The sequence below is a fragment of the Anas acuta genome, chromosome 5 (assembly GCF_963932015.1).
Source record: "Anas acuta chromosome 5, bAnaAcu1.1, whole genome shotgun sequence".
In the NCBI taxonomy this organism is placed as follows: domain Eukaryota; kingdom Metazoa; phylum Chordata; class Aves; order Anseriformes; family Anatidae; genus Anas; species Anas acuta.
The window spans coordinates 26,801,101-26,821,771 of record NC_088983.1 but is presented as its reverse complement, the minus strand read 5'-3'; the positions used below and the strand labels follow the sequence as shown (position 1 = coordinate 26,821,771).

The following is a 20,671-nucleotide window of genomic DNA, read 5'->3' as shown; positions in this document are numbered from 1 at the left end:
TTATGGTGAATATCAGTACCAAGACATGCATCTTTATTCCTCTGGGGCAGCACTGTTTATTGAAGACAAAGTCACTAGATCCAAATCCGTTGAGGATATTCTGTGGTGTTTTACAAAAAGAATGCAAAGTGAACAGAAAATAATAATAAGACTACATTTTCCTTTACTACTCTTAAGACCATAAGACTGAATCACTTTCCTTTTTCAGCATCTCAAATACACTTCTTCATACTTCCTCACCCACCTTTTGGACAGAAAGCAGCCTCAAACTAGAACTATGTAGGGACTCAGTCCTTCTCACCCTTTATCACAATAGAAAATGTGTATAGGTAATCTAGAATAAGAAAGAAATGACTGAGGAAAATATCATCTGGATGCAGGTTCCCTTGTCTCCTCCAAAAACTCAATGCAAGGAGGACACCACGTATACAACAGCCACAGTTAAGATTACACCTACTGAGAAGACATCTGAAGAAATCTTCGCATAGGATGAGTGTCGTTATGGGCTCACCATGACATGCTTCAGAAAATTTCAGCTTTGTCTCCACATCCATCCATCAGACTCTATAGGAACCACTCAGTGGCTCCCGCAACATCAGTTGCTTGTATTCTGCCCACATGGTAAATTTTTTCCTCTTCCTTTATCTGTCTTGCCAGTTCAGAGCATTATTCCCTGCAGATGCTAGCACAGTCCAAGCCAGGTCTGAGGTTGCACAGGACTTTCAGGCACTGATTTGAAAAAAGTCACTTGTTGAGCATTAAATGACACTTAAATGTTTAGAACTAAATAGCTGCACTGCCACTAATTAAGAAGCTGCCTGACATGGTAAAAGAGCATTATCATTACTACCTCCTAATCCCTAGAAAAAAGGCCATAAGACATACACATTTGTTTACATCATGCAGGTTCCCTGGCATTGCACAGTCATAAAAGCAGATCTTGTTCAGATCAAATACTCCCCAAAATATCTCCACAACCCAACATTCTTTTTTTTTTTTTTTTTTTAAAAATGGCCAGTTTATTGTTTCTTTCCCCTCCCCAGATAAACTATAACATGAACTGAACAGTTAAAACAGCAAGAATCTGTCATACAGACATAAAAAATGTGTGATTTAAGTTAAAGCCAGTGATCTTTCAGCCTCTGGTTTGTATGCTTTAAGACACTTATGAAAATAACAACGAAAAGCAAGTCAAACTTTGTTATGTTAAATTTTCTATACAGGACTTGTTATGCTTATTAGGAGAGCTATAAGGGTTCAAGCACTGAAAAAGGTTAAAAGGTTTAGGTTGGTCAGGAAAGGGTTATGGTTAAACATCAAAAAAAGCTACTCTTTTGGGGCCTAGGCAGCCAAGCAAAAGAGCGTGTGTGCGTTATAGATACAACTGTAGAACACTGTGCATTATACATGTATAAACTGGAGAACTTTCCTTCCCAGGCAGGGTTCCAGTGCCATGCATGGAAGTAAAACCCTGACATTTCTAGTGCAGCCATTTCCAGTGTCGTGACCCCAGTGAGGTTACAGCAGCTAAACAGGGCTGGGAGGGAAAAAAAAAAAAAAAAAAAGACAATTTTGTCAAATAGTTATATTCTAAGGAAGGGAAGTGCTGTAAGTAATTTAGATGGGACTACAGAAGGAAGGAGCCCGAGAATGGCAATCTTTAAGCATTTGCCAGTGCTTGAGATCTTCCACAGTACTCAGGGCCCATCTGCCAAGAGCTTCTACTCCAACAGAGACAAAAAGAACACACATGCCAATAATGTAAATACAGGAAAATCTGGAGACATTGCAAGTCAAGAGATCAGAGTGCTATGGGACAGACTTCCTGGAAGGAGTGAGCTTAGGGAGAGATGGCTGACAGGTTTGCAAGAGGAACACCAATGTTAAAAAATGTATGAAAGGCATCCTGGTAGTATTAATTGAAACAATAGTTAAGGTTGTCCTGTGTTAGTGAGATGGCGAGGGTAAAGAGCCTGTTCCCAAAGCCTCCTGCTGGCCAGCAGCCTCAGGAACAGAGGGGCTGACACTGCCTGAGGAGGAGAAACATGTCACCATAAAAAGTTATGAAAACATAAAAATAGTTCAGTGGGTTTTTTTGGTGGTGATTCTTGGACTCTGAATACTTTTCTGGTCACAACTAAACTCCCTGCTACAGCTACCAGACCAGCAGTCATCACATTTCTCTGCGCTGTACAGGCAAGAGTTGCTGTTTAAAATTTCCATGCAGCTACCTTCGCAAAGCCAGTTGTAAATCTATTTGAGCTGCACTTTACATCTCATTATTGGTCACCAAAGTTCTGTATCAAAGTGAGGAAATATCATCCCTTTAGCAGGAAATAAGGGAACTGTGAAAGGAGAGTGATTCTGCCTGGAGAAACACAGAAAGCCAGCTGCAACTTTTTGCCCTATATTCCTCGTGGAAGACTTTTTTTTTTTTTTTTTTTTTTTACAAGCAACTCCAGTATTCCAGTGGAAATCTAAAGTGACAGCAAAAATTAAAGGATTCAGCACAGAAATAAGTATTGAAGTAGCACTATAAAAATCCCCAAATGAAACACTTTTTTTTGTTGTTGTTTTTTTTAAGAAATTCAGATAAGTTGAACATAATATGTTCTGCCTGATCCAGACTGCAAGGTCATTAGATCTAGCCTATGCTGCATCCACATAACTGACCAAGTAGGTCCATTCATAGAGCTACGCATCTCTCTTTTTCCAGTGCTTGCAGGGACCTAAAACATTAGGTTTGCACAGCCATTAACACAAGGTATCACCTGAGGCCTTACTACAACAGCCAGTAGCAGGTTTCTTCAGTCTCACTCCAATGCTATATTCATCACATGGGAACTTCTCAAGGAGTATCTCAGCTCCAGTCATGACATAAGATAAAGGGTAACCTGAGATGCCTTCTCCAAATGCAGCATTGACTGGAAAGAACTGGGCTTGAGATAAGAAGAATGTAAGAGCAGATCCTGAAAGGGTCAGAGAGAGGTGTTGTGATTTAGGGTGGCATCTTTACATGCCTCTACACTGCTCCAAGCATCTCTGCATTACACAGGAGTCTTGTACCAAGCAGAGCAAGGAAAGATTCTTATGAAGGATCCTGAAGCCCCGGTAATCTCATTGTTTGAAGAAAAGCATTATGCAGTAATTGATGTCTATAAATGATCATTCCACATCTCCCATCTGCCCACCCATGATAACTGGCTTTTCACCACAACATTCAATTCACTGCAAACTTCGGTTGGTGTATTTGCCTTCTTTTCCCTATGTACCATAGGTTTGCTACAGCTGGCAGATTACAGTCAGTGGTTGCAAACAGAAGCTCCACGCAGTCATACTCAAGCTGCTGAGTAGCCCATACTTCTCATAGTAGAAGAGGTAAATCTGGCATCCATCTGTCTTCAGAGACACAGCATTTATTCATACAACAGCCAAGTCCTGCCTCACTTTACCCCCAACCAACTGTGGTTGATACATCTAAAATAATACTATAAATATTATAAAATAATACAATAAAAATAAGCTGCTACAATGTGTGTGACAGGCCACAGAATGTGCTACATTTGTAGTGTGATTACCCTTTCAGCAAGCACATGGGTGTAGAGAGGAAACATTGCAAAACACCATGATCTGTTAGCACTAGTACATGCCTGTCATATTCATTCACACCTTAAAAGACAAAGCTCACCTCCAAGCATTAAAAGCATCACCAAGTCAAGTAGTGTAGGATTAGAAGATGTAAAAATAGTATCAGAGCAAACTGGTGGTAAGATGCTCCCTTAACTAAGTTATAGCTAAGGTCACAAAGGTCATTTCTTTGATATTTTCAGCACGTAAAAAGAAAATTCTTTGACTTTTCAAAGCTGCTTAAGATAAAAAGTGTTGTAAGCAGGGGTGAAGCCATGCTCGACTAGTTACTGTCTGACTAATTTTTGTGGGCGGTTAAGATGCCAGGCAAGACTTGCTTTGTCCTGGCAAGATGTGAATCTTTCTTGTATGCAGTGGGAAAGGCCCCACGACATGGCTCAGTGCCATGACTATTTAGATATTAAAATTGTGGATGTTGAAACTGGTCCCGAATGCAATGTTACATGAACCCTACGTGCTAGCTGCCTGCTGACAGCACTTGGAGTGGTTCTTGCTGGGATCGCACCAAGTGCTCCTGTCGGCTGCCAAAGAAAGGAGGTGGAAGGTAAGGGAGAAAAAAAAAAAGAAAGGTGACGTGCAAAGGAAAAGCTGCAGACAGGTGTAAATGGGAAAAGAGTCCTGACTTCCTATAATATTTCTATAGTATTTATGCAGGCATCAATACATACACATGCAAGTTTCCTACATTTAGCATTCTCTTGAACATTATCCTCTCAGCACTTCGTAAACAGGAGAACCTATAATATGCCCACACTGAGTTCACTGTGTTGCAAGTCAGTTGACTGAAACTCTGTACAGAAAACTGAAGTTATTTCTGTGGTGGTGCAACAGCGTGAAATGTGCCTGAAGGTCGGTAATGGTGAATAACTTCCCGTAGATGGCAGCATTGGTGAGCATCACCAGCCACACCGCAGCTCTGGGTAGTCCAACTAATACCTACGATTTTTGTAGCACCTTTCACTGTTGGAAAGCAAGGTGGTGTTTGTTTGTTGTTTTTTTTTTTTTTAATCCATTAATGATTCCGGACACTTCACCGCTCGCGTTCACCGATATTTCTCTGATGCTGAGATCATACATTAAACAAACAATATTTGCACAGTACAAATACATAACAGACACGCGTTTTGGTACAGCACACCACATACAGAGGCACAGGAACGTGGTGCTGAGGCACCACTCAGGAGTTCAGAACTTCTGCACAAGAATTTATTTGAAAGCTAATACTTGTACTAATGAAATATCAGCATAGCATCATCAATTAAAAAACTTATGACGTTCAGCATAGGAAACAGAAGTGATAAGTATTAGGGTTTTATTAACTGGATTTCTATGAGATCAAAATAATTGCTTAAGTCAACATATCAGAGCATTTGTGCCAAACATGACAGTGTTAATATCTTGGACTTCTTCACTCCAGAGAAAAAAAGAGTGTCTTTACAAGAAATTTCTACCAGCTCTATCTTCAGTTTACTGTTTGACTTCACTGCAGAAACAGGCCAGTCTTAAAGTTAACTTTGATTTACTGATTTTCACCTCTCCAGCATTTCTGGGTTTTCCTTGCTGCTGCGTTCCCTGAGGGATTTTGTAAAGTAAGCATCTGAATTCCTCAATGTGGCTGGTAAATCAAGAATAAAACCTGACAGAAGTGTAATTTACACCCGGTGTAAATTCAGGCCATAAGAAAACTGTTTAGAAACCAAGTTATAGAACTCCAGCCAAATTGAAATATGGCAATTTTCATTATGAGAATACCTTTAATTGCCAGGGGAAGGAAGGGACTAGTGAGACAGGAATATCACAGAGCATGGGCTGTTCCACAAGTTCCTCAGCCATACATGAGGAGAAACACTGTGGATGCAAAATCTTGAGAAACCACACACAGGATTGAAGTCCTCCCTATTTGATGCTAGTAGTGTTGAAACACACTGAAACAAACGAGGAACGCAAGCTGGTTGAGAGTGACCAAACAACAAAGCCTCAGAGCCTTAAGAAAGCTTAATCTGTTTTTTCTCGCTCTATTGTAAGGAACATGGAATTAAATTAACAGAATTCAGAGGAAAGATCCCATGGGAAAGAAGCTCAGACAGGTCTCCTATCCTTAAAGAAAGGGTACCTAAGACACAAACTGCCCTAACATAAAAGTTGCAGGGACAAAGAGACCAAATCATGACTTCTTCAGCAGCCCTCCCCACAGAACGAAAGCCTGTGGATATAAAACAACGGTACAGGTATACAGAGATAATCAGGGAGGCCATGGCAGAAACAGAAATACAACTAGCATGGAGAAGAAAGATGACAAAAGCTTGCCTTGTTAGAATAACAGAGAAAGGAAAACAATTGAGGAATTGATTTACTACAAGACAATGAAGTCTCTTGTTAGATGTCATGAAGCAGGCATAGTTTTTAATAGACACTGAAGCAAAAAATCATTTTAAACCACTATGGATCAGGCAGTCAACATAATAATAACAATGTACGGGAAAACCTCAGGATAGAATTCAGGAAGAACAGAATAGACTTGATACATTGTTCTTAGTTGGATATTATTAATCCTGGAAAATTTAGGAGAACCTTCAGACCCATCACAGGTAATCTCTGACAGTTTGTGCAGGACTGGAAAGTTTCTGGAAGACAGAAGAGTCATCCACACATTTTGAATGCAGACTGTATTCATCTTTGAAAATTTGAAAAGGGAAAGGGAGGACTCAGAAGCATGACTTGCTTAGTTCAACTTCAATTCCAACAGAAACCAACACAAACCGTTTGGAAGCACCCACCAGGTAAATCATGAGGTAAGTAACATCCAGCACACATCTGTCACAAACAAATCACTTGAAGCGTGTTTAAATTCCTTTTTATGATACAGACAGATGACAAGCACAGGAAACCACATACTTTAACTCTGCTAAGGGCTTTAGCACTGTTTCACATGACCTCAAAAGCTAACCAGAAAAATATGGGTTGGATGAAAATGCTACAGAGTAGCTGTGATATTCATTGGAAAATGGCATCAGTAGCTGCAATAGTCATCAGGATTGGCTGGTCTATAGGAAAGAGAACTGAGAAAAGTGAGAAGACTATTAGCTTCTTTAAAGAGAAAAGAAAAAAATTTACACCCTTGGTAAACAGGTCAAGAAGCTCAAATCACAGCAAGGGAAGTCCAGGTTAGAACTGAGGAAAATTATTATAAGGCTAGCTGGAATAGATGCTAATGGAGAGTGAGGAATCAGCCCTGCCAGAGGTTTTAAGCAATCCAATAAGACACACACCTCTCAGATTTATTGCACACAGTCAGTTCTCTCCTGAGGCTGGGTCATGGGCCAGCTGACCTCTTGCGGTCCCTTTTTCACCCTGATTTTAACAATTCCTTACAAAAGAATTGCATTAGTTTACTAGGATGCCCAGTAGCCCAAAGGGGTAAACCAGTGCTAATGAACTGAAGTACAAATTGACTAGCTTCTCTCTCTTGCCCAGGCTAAAAAAAAAAAAAAAAAGAATACTCACCAAGAAGGGGGAAAAATAAATAAAAAAAATAAATAAGTAGATAAAGCTGTTAAGCTGCTTTACTTTAGTAATCTTGGAAGTCATGGCATTAGGAAGGGCTCTGCGACACTGCAAATTGCTGATGCTGCTCTGTGGTTTTATGGGGTAACAAGATGCCCATCCAGCCACAGCCACTGCACACACTTTTCCCTGTGCAGCAGGCAGATTTGGACAGCAATGGAATGAAAATAGAGGCAACATCACCTAATGAAGAGGGCATGGTCTGAGGTGCTGGATGCTTGGGTTGTATTCTCAAGTTCAGCATCTGATGATACTTTTACTGTGTGCTTTGCTTTAACCACCTACAAAAGGGAGAAGAATCCTACTTTCCTCTGAAATGTTTTGAAGTCCATACGTAAAGAACACTACATCACAACTACACCACCTTCCATCAATTCATCAGTGAGGAAAACAAAAGATTCCTCATGTTAAAATCATGTCTTTACCTTCCTTTAAGTCCCAAAGGACTTTTAGGATGCACCGCCTGCTCATGTGAAGAGGCCCAGTTCAACGGCGGTCAATCCTGTTTTGGTCTACACAGTCTATGACATGAGACAAGCCACGCTGACATCTGTTATTATTGCAAAAAGACACTATAAATTCTGAAACAACCCAAAACCAAATGGAAAATAAAGGGAAAACACAACAGAAATAAAGGCCCCTTAGCAACTGGGCAATAAAAAGCCAAAGTGGAAAGTATAAAGCAGCTACTTGCAAACAAGGAGCTCACACTTTATCTGCCAAGACTAAAAGACTAACGTCAGGAAAGCATGCCAGGGGAAAAAAAAAAGAAATCTACATAGGGGCAATAGCTCTGTGTGAGACCATTAGTAAGTATAAGCTGCAACAGGTTATTAAGCAGCTTGGATTTAGGGGGGGGGGGAAGGTTTTTCAAGCCTCCAAAAACTTCAGGCTGAAATCTGACCATGACTCTACTTAGTATAAAAACACCAGAACTCCTCCTACTTGAACTAAAAGGTATGTCTTTGAATAATTGCAATTAAAAGAGGGCAAGTGGTAGCTAAACCTATGGCAGTGAATTTCAGCAAGAAGCTGTGGAATGCACTTTGTATTGCTACTTGGTCAAAGGGGGAGCACTCACATTGCTTGTTTGGAGAAAATGGGTGTGGGGAAGTCTGCCTGCGCCTTCTCTCTGAAGTGGTTGTATTTGGAGTATGAAAGTCTCATCTCTGGAGGACTGGAGAGGAAAAGCAGAGAAGCCACATCCCGTGGAATTTCAGCTGACTGGGAAGCAGGAGCCAGACCTGTTCTAGTTCTGTAACCTGTCTGAGAGGCCAAAAAGAACAAAGAAAGAGAAACAACAACTGAGCTATCCTTCCAAAATTCATCAATGCCTTATTGATACCCTCTCCTTGGGCAACTTGACCTGCATATTATCTTTGTCCTGTCTTTGCCAGGAGAAAGGACACAAAGCCTGTTGCTTTCTCTGTGTTCCAGCCCATGCTATCTGGATGGGAGAGGCTGAATCCTTCATTCCATACCTCCCTGCTATTTTCAAGCCTTGTAAGTGAAGAATAATCATTATTTGTGACCCACGGGGAAAAATAATAAAAAATAAGTTGGAAGAGAAGAGATAGGGGAAAAGATTGAGGGAAGGAGGTAGTCTGAGCTGTTGACTTGTTGTTACAGCAGAAGTGAAAAAGCTTGAGCTCTTAGCACTCAAATTTCCAAGAAACACATGACGTTAGAGACGCAGTCTGTGCTCATCAGCCCTTGCTTAAATATTTTCTTTGGCTCCATGACCGTCCCTGGCCTGAGCTCCTGGCGCCGTGATGTCACTGTAAGAAGCCAACACCAGAGCCCTGGTAGGAGTGGTGGTCATCATGCTGGCTTTCTGGTACTGCCCTGGGATAGTCATCAGCTCCCCGTTATCACAATAACATGTCCTCAGGGAACAGGCCAGTTTTTGGTTCTAACGTTCTTATTTCCCTCATAAACAAGAGGAACTCTCGTTTATTTGCTCTTTAACTATAAGAAATAATCCAAAAGGACTCTGAAGGAGTTTGTGGGCACAACCCAGGCTGGAATAGGTGGGAAAAAAACAGCTTTGAATTCAAAGACCAAACTCATTAGTAAGCTGGTATTCCTGTAAGGTAGGACATCATCAGTGCTGAGTCTTACTTAGAGGACACGCAAAAAATCATTCACCTCCTTCCCTTAAAATAGGACGGCAACCAGGAAGAGTAAAGTGAAATATCCCAATATCTTACATACACACACAATGCAAGGCCAGGTGTGTAGACTGGCAGTCATATAAACATTGAAATAAAAGGCTGGATTTCTTAAACATCTCAGGGTACTAAGGATGGAAAGACTGGGCCCAAGGGTGGCACTTCAGAAACTCAGGCCTAGTTGCTGGGTGTTCACAGCACCCAAATACCTGGCCCCACTTCACTAACGCTTGTGCTATCTGGAAGTGTCTCCTCTTCCCCTGGGGAAGGTCTGGCCAACTGACTAAGCTAGCCCAAGTCTGCTGAGGAGAGGATGGCTCACAGAAGGTGGCACAACTGCAGGCTGATCTCCAGAGAAGCAGCCGCACAGGTGGTGACAGACAGAGCTTCTGTACCCTGTGTGGGACTCTTCTGCACAACCGGCGGGTAAGGGGTGTCTCAATGTTACTGGACATCCCTGTTCCAATACTGGGATGACACACTGATCTTGCCTCAAAGATGAGGCCAGAGCAACTCTTGACCTGTGAACAGCCTGTGATAGTGCATGTATGTGCGCCAGCACATTTCTAGATCAGAGCTACAGAGCTCTTCTCCACACCTCTCATCCTCCCTTCTGCCCTCTACTCCCTGTGGTGTAAGTTTTTGCAGAAACTCAGCATAGCAGCCATAAATACCAGTATTTCTTCCACAGCACACATTCAAGCTGGCCTGAGAACAGGCTTTAAAATATAATTTAAAAAGCAAGCAAAATATTCTTAAACACAGACTATAAAGAGACAAGAGTCCAGCCCCTGGTGCAGCTGGAAACTGCATTGCAGTTACTGCCAGGTGAGGTCAGCAATTTATTGTTTCAGTGGAGAAGGGAAGGAAAGGACAACCCAATGCCAAGCTCATTCAAGTACCACCTGGGCTGTTTAAGTGATTTCCAGCATCTTCCAGCCTCTAACCCTTAGCCTGCCTTATACACCAGCTCTACCACAGCATAGAGTGTTCCTTGTCACCAAGTCCTCCTCTTGCTCTCTTATAATGGAAAACAGCTGTGGCAGGCATGTCCCAAACAAAGCCTTACACATTCCTGGTGGAACTGCCTCCTCACCGCCAAAACCCCCAGACTTTATATTTACTACAGAAAATTCGAAAAGACAACCACTTTTCCTCCTCCAAGCTGTAATTTCCTCCCTGACAGGCCTGTCAAATTTAAGATTTCATGTGCTATTCTTATCTTGAATCCCTGCTTACCCCCTGCCCCACAGCTTAGGAAAGCTGACATCCCTCCAGCACCATGAACATTGCTATAAGTAGCTTCTGTGGAGCAGAGCAGCACATTCTTCTTTCTCTAAAAAACACCACAGAGGGTGGTTTGAAGTAGAGATAGGAAAATCACTGCAGAGCAGCAAGAATCTGACTGAACATCACTACAATTTCTCACCAGGTGGAATCCTGATTAAAACAGGCAGGTGATGAACAGTTCTTCTGTTTCACTTTGCATCCCATTTTCTGATAGAAACTATTACGGCAAAATTCACAGAGAAGGTTTGGGCATGTGATCTTTCAGGTTCAGTTCTACAAACTGGACAAGTTTGGGTGATTGTGTTTAGGTTTCAGTACAGAAGAAAGTGCTGCGTACCTACTGAACAGAAGGCTGGTGAGAATTTTACCCCTCCGGTTTGGCTGTGAAAGTCAAGTCGTGATGTGGCCCTTGTTGGCACAAAAACAACTGAATTCATTTTGGTGGACTGCACTCTGAGGAACCCGGGACAACACAAATTGATTTGAACCACACTACCAACCCCAGAAATCTATCATCTGCCATTTTTGCTACTCAAAGGAAAAAAAAAAAAAAAAAAAAGCATGTGCAAGCCATTGACATAGCCAAGACATACTGAATGATTTCAGGCACCAGCAACACATTTCAGTGCACCCTCTTGTAATGTGGTGACTTTCAGAGCTGCTTAGGGATTTCTTTTTTTTTTGTTTTTCCTTCCCAGAAAATATTAGTTCCTGCAATGCTGAGGTCCTGCCTGCCTTTTTGCTGCTCAATTCTCCTCCCACCCAGCAATCTCTGTTTCAAGATCAACCTGAGCTACTGGCAGCCAGGGCTAGGGAAAAGGAGCAGTGACCAGGCAGGGAGAAGCACTGACACTATACTTTCTTTCCTGATATTTTTTTCTCCAGTTTTCTGAGCTCTAGGTCAGCCACATAAGTTATCAAAATTTGTTCTAACATTACACAAAGAACTGAGGGAGAATGTGAAAGCAAGGCAGAACAAAGGAGGGTCACAAAGCAGGCTCTTCTCCCACAAAACCTTTGTTTACTGAGTACACTAATAACTAGGATGTACTAAGACTATCTCAAGGCTTGCTCTCCTGCAAGCTAGCTTCAGGTACTAATTTCCTTAACAGTGGAATTCTTGTGGCTTAGAAAGACAAGCTCGCTGTCAGCTTGACAGCCAAAGAGCAAGTTTTCCTGCATTTTAACCCCTACCTTGCTCCCCTTCTCAGCCCAGCAGCATTGCTACATGGGCAGCATGCTAGACCAACTGCCTTCCTGGAGAAGATGAGTGCACAAATACAAGCAGGCCTCCAGGATTTCTCCTCTTGCTCCACCTACAGCAAAGTTTGACCGTCCTGTCCATCGCACCTGCTAAGCTGGAATGGCTACAAAAAGGCTGATATTCCTTCCCCTTCCTTTAAAGGTCATGAATTTCATGCGAACAATGGTTTTCACAAAGGAAATGTTAGTTCTATTGTCACCTCTGTAGACAACACTGATTCAATGCACAGAAACAGGTGGCTTAGATGCAGGGGGCTCACCTGTGACTAAACAAGCCTGAAGGTGTGCAAGGAACCCCATCCTTTCAGGTCTGCTTTGAAAATGGCTTCATTGATTTAGGTCAAAAGGAGGAAAAAAAATCCCTACCACCACATTTTTTCAGAGGCATCTGCTAGGCCTTTGCCTTTTCCTCTCTAGGGATTCATTGGCTCTGTCTCTCCACCCAAGTACATCATAAGGACCGATGTATAGGTGAGACTAAAGGTTCACCTCACCTCTTTCTCCCTCCAGACAGAAGTATGTTGGGATTTCTGTGGTTTACAGGAGTCAACAGAGAAAGCATATGAGACAGATTGTGTATGGAACAATCCCTCCCCTGCCACACCCTCCTTACTCCTGATGATTAGCAAATCACTCCTGTATCCCACAAAGGTCGTTCTCACCAGAGTACCTAGAGGCCATAGCAGCAAATACCAGCATCCATGGGACTTGCTGGAGCTTGTACTCACAGCTATATTTTGAGCAGGTAAGGCCATCCCAGCTCCATCCGCAAGCATCTTAAAGTTCACCTCCCACAGGGGTTTTCAGCCAATTCAGTGCAGTGGGTTGGTGAGCCTGTTAGCAGAAGTCCCTGGAGTAATAGTTTGTGAATACTTCCTCCTACCTATCCCTCCCAACAGATTTTCATGACTAACATCAAAATCTGATACTGAGACTTCTCCAATGAGGGTGTGCATAAATATATATGAAGTTTTAATACTACAGTACATGGAGCCAGCTCACATCTGGCCTAAAACAAATCTACCAATAAGATAGGATCAGGACAACCCATTTTGCATGGGCAGGGAAATGCCATCTCCTGCCCACTTGACCTCTGGCTGTAGCATTTGCTGCAGCCACAAGCAATCTGCCTACTCCAGTGCCTCTGAGCCACCAGGTGGGTGGCCTTAGAGAAAACTGAGTCACAGCTCATTTCTGGCCACCAGTTGACAATCAAAGCCAATCTCAGCAAAATCTACATAGGATGCAGTGGTCAGCATTTGGCCTGTAATTTCCTGTGTTACACATAATTATATTATCCTTAATGTAGAGGTAGGGCCACCGTATGTTTTTCACATCCCCCACTTATATCATCACCAGCACCCAGCTGTGCTCTACAGAAGATTCCCAGTAACTTTCCTGAGGTCAGATATGTAGAATAAGTAGTATGTGGATGAGGAACAAAGCCCTTTCATTATTTTTATAGACATAAATACAGCATTTATTACAATTAAACCAGACACATAACATTACTGAAAGAACATTGAGGGACTGCAAAGAGCTCAAAATAAAGGTTTAGTACAGCAGCACCCTCCAGATATCACCGAGGTGAAAGAAGTGACAAGTGAGCAAGCCTGTATAAGGATGATGTGGACACATTTGCAGAGCACAGGTGCAGCCATTTTCTCCAGCCCTTCTGATTTTCCAGCACCAGGCATATGTACCAAGCAGGTTTCTACTACACGCAGTAGGGAAGGCAAAAATCCTTTCTCAAATTACATGCTGTCCCCTTCCCACAGGCAATTACTTCAGCAGCTGAAGTCTGTGGTTAATTTGTGCAGGAAACTGCAGCATCTCACCCCATTTCAGCAGGAGATTTGTGGCATTGCAGAAAGGCAGGAGCAGCTGCTGCTGTATTTTAAAGAAAGCATGCAGGACACTTCTCTGCAGGAAAGAAGTTACAGAATGGGGCAAGGAATAGTCACAACTTCCATAAGTGACAAAGGTTTGGTTGCTCCAAACTGTAATCACAGCAGACCTCACATTTTTTTCATTACCCTCATAAATTACCCAGTAAGAAACCTCCTTCCTAAAACCTTGTAAAATCCCATAAAATATGTCGTGTTGTTCCAACACCACTGTCCATGCAGTGTCCTGCACAGAATGCTGGCACTTTCATCCTCCAGAGAAGCCCATAACAGTGGGTTACCTGCAGGTCACTTTGGTCCCACTAAAACCCTGCAGAGCCATCCTTAAAACATTTGGAGCAGAGCTGAAACAGCAGCTTTCCAGCTTTTAAAATCAGTGTTTTAGAAGTATGCACGTAAGAGCGAGTGATAAAACACACATACCATTTACAGGAAGAAAAAGTGGAACGAAGAGGCTGTTTTGCCTCTCTGCATGACTCCTATGCAGCTTTTTTCAGCTGCAAAAACTCACTTCTACAAAGCACCAAAGGTTATTTAATCACAATCAATGCCATTAAATCAGGCCACATTAGGAAAAAAGGTAAGAGATGGCAAAAGCCTGCGCTGGATACCTTTTGTAACTGCAGTAGTTTTAGCTCATCCAGCTTTATAACCTTACCCAGCACATACAGGCGTGCACACATGCAATGCCTGCAGCAGAGCCTGCGCCTTTCTGGTGGCCATCCTCAGGGTACAACAGCCCCTGGAAAGGTTGCAGAGACGCTGGAGAGCCAAACCCAGGTCCTCCGAGAAATTTACCCTCCATCTCCCTCTGGTGGCTCGGTGCAGCACTGTGACACCGAGCCCGGGGTTGGCAGAAGGCAGCAAGTTAGCATCCAGCTCTCCAAACAGCAGCTTAAGCTCCAAGACACTGGCTCCTGGCAGCAAACAGGGATTTAAGCGAATCATATGCAACTTAACTCAATTTTCAACATTACACCCTCCCTAAGACTTCAAGAAGTCATGAATTTCCAATGAAAAAAATATAAAATTATATTTTTACTTGCCTTTAGGGATCACATCTCCCAGCACTTCTCCTTAAGCTTTAAGATGAAAAATTTGACCCTTAAGTGATCACCTCATTTGTTTAGCTGGAAGGAACTGTTCAGGTGAAATACCACATATGATGCGAGAACTGGCAGACTAGTTTGACTGGGGCCCAGCATTTAATTATTACTTTCTGTTGTAGAAACAGCAATCAAAGTGGATGAAAGGTTCTCAGACTACTCTGACAGAGATAATAATCCTGAATTCTCAAAGTTCAGGCAATCAAATCCCCAGATGCCACCTACCCATCCAGAAGCACGTTCTTATTCCTTGGCACTAATCAATGGATTAAATTTAGGTAGCTTAATGGAGACAAGCTTCTGGTTTTTGTTCCTGAAAAATAAATAAATAAACGTAGAAGTAGAGAACTAGAAAGAGAACTGTTGGTTAAACATGTATTGTGATACAGAGTTTTGGTGCCCTTAGTGAAGACACAGTACTGATTCCAGTGATCCCTACCTGCAGGATAAATGTCTACTGAACTTTGTCTTTCATGATGCAAAGAGAAGTGTGAAGTCCTATGATACAGATGAGAAAGAAAAAAAATCCACCTATTCACAAAGGGGACTAACTTCCCTGAAGGAAATGGTCAGGACTTAAACCAAACCACAAACTGAACAGGAGCCCAGAGTGCAAACCAATTGCTATAATTTGTCTAGAAAAGGTCAATCTTATGCTAGGACTACAGGAGCGGTACACACTTGGTACTAGAAAAGAAGCATGCCACAGGTCTGTGCAAACATAAGTGATAAGGAAGACGTGAAGAACATTTGCTATTTCTCACGATGCAAGAGCTAACGGGGAGGGAGGGAGCAGTGGTTAAATTGCCAGGCAAACACATCTGAGACAAGCTGTGGGAAATATGTTTTTTGTGTGGATAGCACGTAAATTGAGGAACTCAGTGTCACCAGATGCTTTGAAGATTAACCATAAGATTTGTCTAACTTCTTTTTCAACCAATTAGCCCATCAGGGCCTATTAAATATGATGATGCAGATGCAACCACCAGTTCAGGAAGTTTTTAAACCACTGATTGCTGAATGCAGAGACAGACTTATGGATTAAGTATAGTAGGATTCTTACATTTTCCCTATTCATTACTGAGCAGCACTAGATACCTTATAGTGCACTGAACTGTCGTGTATGACTTGCTATTAGGTTACATGTATTTTTCTACCATTGCAGATTTAATCTCTACCTTAGCAGAGTTTTAATCTCTTCTAGGCCTCACACTTACCCAAAATGCAAGCTAGTTAAAGGAAAATTAGTAATATTGATAGTTTAGGAATTACAGTGAACAACAACAAAGAGTTAGAAAGAACATACTTGTTTTGCCTCACACAGGAAAGACGTACGGAATATATGGCAAAATATCTTAAATGTATAAAAAAATGAAATTAAAGAATATGGCTTAAGTTCTCTCCATCTAAAAAAAAAAAAAAAAAAAATCTGTATTTATTATAAGCAAGATTTCAGTTAATCAGTGCAATAAAACTTCATAACTGTAATGTTAGTTAAGCATTATTGTAGACAACTTCACTTAGACTGTGGGATCATCTTCATGTAGGATCCAGGAACAGGTTTAGACAATTAATCAAAATGACTAGGTGTTCTATACAGGATGGCCTAGATATGCCTGACGCTGCCTTTGTACAGAGGAAGAAACGCATTCATTTACTAAGTTTTTTCCCTGCCTGCATGTCTAGGACACCCAAGGATTCAAGATGCCAAGAATAAATCTAGTGAAGACAAGAGAATGCAAAGTGCAGACTAGGCAATACACAAAGGGAGTCAAAGTCTCCCCCAAGAGGACAGCCTCTGAGTATTTCTAAATAATACCTCTCTGGATATTTCTAAAGCCTTGTAAGAATATCCAAAACAATGTTATAGCCTGTTTTAGAAAGGCTCAGTAGCAAAAGTAGAGGGAAAGCTACATCTGAAGATAAGTAGCTCTGGAAAAAAAAAAAAAAAAAAAAAAAGCAGAATGGAAGCAACCCTCTTTCCAGGGAAAGAGTGTTTCTTTTCTTTACATCCCACGTTCACTGTCACACCTCCACAATTCAAAACCTTGCAGCTTCCCTGTTTCCTGCCCACCAGCCAGGAAATAATGCCTTGCAGCCAGTCACAGCTATGCATAGCACCAGCTGGCCAGCCCACATCATGGTGTTTGACAAAACAGATGCTGGGACACTGTCACAGCTGAGCTTTGCTGGTCTCATCCTCAGTAAGGGCACCAGTCTGTGTTTCTCTCTTCTACCTACTCATGTCTTTCATTAGATTTATAGGTGCTTTACTATTGAGGCAGAAAGACCTCTGCCTAATTCATCATCACTGATAACTAGGAAATAACTGATTCAGGTGATGAGTGGTTCACCCACTGGTTTCAATGGGCCATATCTTTCCTTTAACCTGCTGAATATAAGATTAAGAGATGACTTGACAACAGTCTAGATGCACCTGTGTTTCACAAGAGGGCCTTCTCTTACCACTGCCACAGACACAATAAGCTCAAGTGGCCTCATACCAAAATCCTGACTAGGAACATAGCACACCTTCTTAACGCAGACTTCTACTAACCTTGTAATCTAGCTTAAAAAATTGCAGATTCTCCTCCCCTGGCCATTCTTGAATCAAAGCTAGATTATTTTCTAGAAAACATTTCATACAGGTTTATGTTAGGCAGTCAAGACCTAACACTCATCTCAGTGCTTCTCGTGGCTCTTCCTTCCTCTGCCCCTTCAGCTTGATGTTGCTAACCTTCTGACTAATTGAAGGGGGCACAGTGCTTGTGGCTGGGCCTTTCACATAGGCATCTCATTATATCTGTGACCTTATTAATGATGCAGACTGTCAACAAAAGTAGTGTGGCACCTGTTCTGTTCCAGGTCATTTTAGGTCATTTCCCACTTACTCTGATATTTTCTTCTTCAAAGAAAAGTGCAACAGACTCATCCAGGCATGCCTCGTATCCCCCAGCAGCCTCCAGTTCCCCAGCATCACAAACAGCTTGTTTCTAGCACAGTTTTCTTCCCCAGGCTGGCAACTGTGGTGCTTATAGCTAACAATCTATTAGCTGTAATTAAACAGCAGGTGCTGCCTCAGGAATCAGCTGCTCTAATCTGTTGTAGCAAAATGGTGAAAACATCCTCCATTTGGGAGATTTGAGTCAGATGGCGCAGAGACCGTGGGTTAGAGGACGACAGATGAAATGACAAAGCGATGTTCAGTAGATCCAGTAGTATAGCTGCATTAAGCTGCAGGCCTTGGTCCAGCGTGCAGAATACAGAATTAAGTCTAAATAACCTCCAACGGACCAGTAGCGTTTGCTATCCTAAAGCATGGATGTCCCCCTGCTAAAATGAGAGCTTGGCACTGCCTGAGCCCTTGGCAAGTGACAGTCTGTGGGCACAACAGGTGAAGTACAGTAGAGAGCAGGCAAGGAATTTTGTTTGGGGCAGACTCAAGGCATGCCAGGCCCAGAAACCTGGTCGTGTCCCCTTCCCTCTGCCAAGTCTCCACATGAGACTGGGCTCCACACATTCAGACAGGAATATCTCAAGAACTGCCCACGTGCCTCTGGCAATAATGCTCTAACCTCTTGCAATAAAAACAAAATGATAGGCAGCTTTAGTCACCGACAGCTGTAAACACAGCCCCTCTCACCACTGCTACACTCACTTAATTGTATCATCCTGCCCCCTCAGAGCACACACACTGCCTGCTCATTGAGCACGGGAAGGATGTGGTTCACCAAGAACCATTTTCCAAATTCATCCCAATTGCTCAATTAATTATCCTTTAGCTTTGACATGAGGAACTAGTTTCTACCTTCTGCAGCAGGACTATTTTTAGTAAAGCATCAATTTTCTCTGTTTTGTTATCCTTTACTGTGTTAGTCCTGCCCATACAACAAATCTGGCATTGATCGCTTGTGGTAGACAAATATTTTGGCTTAAGCTATGAAAGAGGCAACAGGAGGAGGGTAGAGAAAAGGAATTTGAATAACCAGAAAGAGTATCGCTGTAAATCAGAGTTCCCACGGAGAAAGCAACCCTAATAGAAAGAAATTAAATACTTATATGTATATATTAGTATGTAGAAGTGAGTAAGTGTTTGTGAATGTACAACCACATATGTGACAAGCACCCCTCAACCTCTGCCAGTACAAATTCAGGTTAGTAAAATATACGTGCATATGAAGGGAGGCTTCAGCTTTGGCTAGTGTTCATGGTGTGGCAAAGACAACCCTGCCCACTACACAAGATCATCCCTTCCTACCAAACTATGGACCTAGATCAACAGGAGAGGCAAGACTTATGGATCATTTTGTGGGCACTTCATATCCTCACAATGATTTCAGACTCTGAACAGCTGCCAGAAAAGGGATTGATCTTATCAGAGATCTCACCTCTGTGCTAATTGCTTTCCTGGCTGATTGAAATGAAAATAAGCAGTAGGGGTACTAATGGGACCCAGACACTGTATTCAAGAAAACACTGCATGAATGCTGGTCCTGCTACTTGCACAGAAAAAAAAAAAAAAAAAAAAAAAAAAAAAAAGAAAGGGAGAAGTCAAAAGGAGATGTCCTCCTTGTCAACATTCATCCAGCTTGTAATGACATTAACAACTGAAGTGATTTGAAGCGAATGGCTTTAAGGCACAATCCAGCTCTGCTTGTTACCTGCAAGGTCTCACTTTCCATGGGTGACACCTGGTGCCATGTGGCTGCTGCTGCCCCCCTACCCCAGCAAGAGCCTTTCAGGAACTGTGTCACACAGTCTCAGCCCCTTAATTGCATGTTCTGTCCCTCACCCAGGTCCTCAGAGCACACCCTCTTTCCTTAAAAGAGGCTCTGTGCATGAATCCAGAGCTCGACTAATATCCTCTGGTGCTTACCTGTTCTGTGGCTGGAGGATACAAGTGAGGAAGCAGCATAAACACCCAGCCTGTGAGTGCAAGGCTTTAGAAGCAAAAGGCCTCCCAAAATCATGGAAAAAAAAAAAAAAAAATCATGCAAGTTTCAATGCCTGAAACTTCACTTTTTTTTTTTTTTTTTTTTTTTTTTTTTTGACTCAAGACAGCAAGGAACAGACTTGGCTCTGGCTGAAGATGTCACTAATGCCATATAGGTTCTGTTACAGACTGAGGAACCTATAGCAGAATGGGAGCCAAAGACAGAGGCACCAGAAATGACTGAGGAGGCAAAATAAGAGTACAAAGTCTTCACAAACCACTTGTCATTGCGTACATACGTGCCTACCACATTTCTTCTTCAGTCATGATTTTGATTCGTGCTAGTCCTGAATGTTATCTCCTGCCATGGTGTGTGCATGAAAGGAAAATAATCCTCATGGGATCTGGAATTCTTGTATTCCTGACTCCCCATGCTTCTCAGGACCACCGAAAGAAACAACTGCTCGCACCCAGGCCAGGTGCTGGAACAGCTTGGACTGGGATGCACTGCCCAGTGGAGACACAGTTTAGCAGCAGCTGAACCTGGAGATCAGCCGGTGCCCCAGACTTTAAACCTTTCCACAAACTCAGTCTTTCTGTCATCTTTACTGCGGTGCTCACAGAAGAAATGCTTCAGAGTGCCCTTGGCTGTGATGAAAGGCCAGGGATCAAGGGACATGCACTCAGCCCGTGGGATGGCTTCTGCAGACTCCTGCTAGATCTCTGTCTGCAGGCAGCATTTCACCAGGGGGATGTGTGAAAAGCAAGGCCGTTGGGATGTGTGTGGGC

The 20,671-nt window shown here is 42.4% G+C and overlaps 1 long non-coding RNA gene across 1 annotated transcript; it reads right to left on the bottom strand.

Annotated features, from left to right (window-relative positions):
• On the bottom strand, positions 1-17,740 carry LOC137857185 (uncharacterized). Its single transcript, XR_011097005.1, has 3 exons — positions 17,507-17,740; positions 8,294-8,474; positions 1-729 (listed from the first exon to the last, which is right to left on the bottom strand). It is a non-coding gene; the product is annotated as an uncharacterized lncRNA (long non-coding RNA).
• Between the last annotated feature and the right edge of the window lie 2,931 nt (positions 17,741-20,671).